Genomic DNA, 1,132 nt, shown 5'->3' with positions numbered 1-1,132 from the left:
GGTGCCGAAGCCCCGGTGGGCAGCGCTGGCCTGACCGGTGGGCCCACCAGGAGTCCTGCAGGCGGGGGGCCCTCGCAGGGCTGGCAGCAAGTTGGTGCTGGCTGAAGGGCAGCGCCGTGTCCCCGCTCTTCTCGCCGTGGCTGCTGTTAGCTGGGAAGAGCCATTGCTGTGGTGTCACCCGGCCGGCAGCTGAGCACCACGCAGCCGTTCGCTCGCTCCCCTCCTCCCCGGTGGGACGGGGGGAGAAAATCAGAAAACAAACAAACAAAAAAAGTGAAATTCGTGGGTTGAGATAAAGGTAGTTCAATAAGACAGAAGAGGAAGAGAAAGTAATAAGAAATGGTAAAAGAATAGACAAAACAAGCGATGGACTATGCAATTGCTCACCACCTGCTGACCCATGCCCAGCCCGTCCCCGAGCAGCAATTGCTGCCCCCCATCCAGCTCCCCCCACTTCATACACTGAGCATGATGCCATATGGTCTGGAACAGCCCTTTGGCCATTTGGGATCGGCTGTCCTGGCTGTGCCCCCTCCCAGCTTCTTGTGCCCCTGGCAGAGCAGGGGAAGCTGAAAAGCCCTTGACTGGTGTAAGCACGGCTCAGCAACAGCTAAACCATCAGTGTGTTACCAGCATTCTTCTAGTACTGAATCCAAAGCACAGCGCTATGCCAGCTACTAGGAAGAAAATGTAACTATCCCAGCTGAAACCACGACAACCTGGTATGGATGTAATTTGACTATGACTGGTTAACCGTCTTGCACATATGATTTAACACTTTTTTTCCTTTTTCAAGTCATGGAGCACACTTGTTACTGGCTCTGGTTTCATTTATGTCAGGATTTAAGGTTTTGTATTCATCGCTTCCTTCAGGAAGACCGGAATATATCCTCGTTATCTTGACAGAAAATGAAGAGTTTCATATTCAATACATTTTTGGGATCTCAAGATCTTGTTTTTCACTCGCACATACTAATCAAACTTTTAATGAGTTGCCAATTAACATTTCTGTAGAACAGAAATAATCTATTCGTGCAGTGGCTTTGCTAGCTAAAGAAATTTTATGAACTGGTGTTTTCCCAGCTGCAGAACACAAAAGCTTTCACAGATGCTAACCAAATGGCCCAAGCTG

The sequence above is a fragment of the Egretta garzetta genome, unplaced genomic scaffold (genome assembly GCF_000687185.1).
Source record: "Egretta garzetta isolate BGI_Z169 unplaced genomic scaffold, ASM68718v1 scaffold473, whole genome shotgun sequence".
In the NCBI taxonomy this organism is placed as follows: domain Eukaryota; kingdom Metazoa; phylum Chordata; class Aves; order Pelecaniformes; family Ardeidae; genus Egretta; species Egretta garzetta.
This window is presented reverse-complemented; position numbering follows the sequence as displayed.